The sequence below is a fragment of the Arachis duranensis genome, chromosome 10, assembly GCF_000817695.3.
Source record: "Arachis duranensis cultivar V14167 chromosome 10, aradu.V14167.gnm2.J7QH, whole genome shotgun sequence".
NCBI classification, from domain to species: Eukaryota; Viridiplantae; Streptophyta; class Magnoliopsida; order Fabales; family Fabaceae; genus Arachis; species Arachis duranensis.
The window spans coordinates 27,024,507-27,025,134 of NC_029781.3; positions in this window are offsets into that span (position 1 = coordinate 27,024,507).

Here is a 628-nt window from a genome sequence, read left to right on the forward strand (position 1 = left end):
TGCTGAAATTCCTCCAGAAACACATCTTCAGCAGATTTGGTGTTCCCAGAGTCCTAATTAGTGATGGGGGTACTCATTTCTGCAATAAACAGCTGTACTCTGCTATGGTCCGATATGGAATTAGCCACAAAGTGGCAACCCCGTATCATCCACAGACAAACGGGCAAGCTGAAGTCTCTAACAGAGAGTTAAAAAGAATCCTAGAACGGACTGTAATTGCCCGTAGAAAGGATTGGGCAAAGAGCTTGGATGATGCTCTGTGGGCATACAGAACAACATTCAAGACTCCAATAGGAACCTCTCCATACCAACTTGTGTATGGCAAGGCCTGTCATCTGCCTGTGGAACTGAAACATAAAGCCTATTGGGCAACCAGATTCCTAAACCTGGATGCTAAGTTAGCTGGTGAAAAAAGATTGCTCCAGCTAAATGAGCTAGATAAATTTAGACTCAGTGCCTTTGAAAATGCTAAGATTTATAAGGAAAAGGCAAAGAAGTGGCATGACAAGAAGTTGTCATCCAGAGTCTTTGAGCCAGGACAAAAAGTTCTGCTCTTCAACTCTAAGCTCATACGGTTCCCAGGAAAACTTAAATCCCGGTGGAGGGGTCCGTATGTGATTACAAGAGT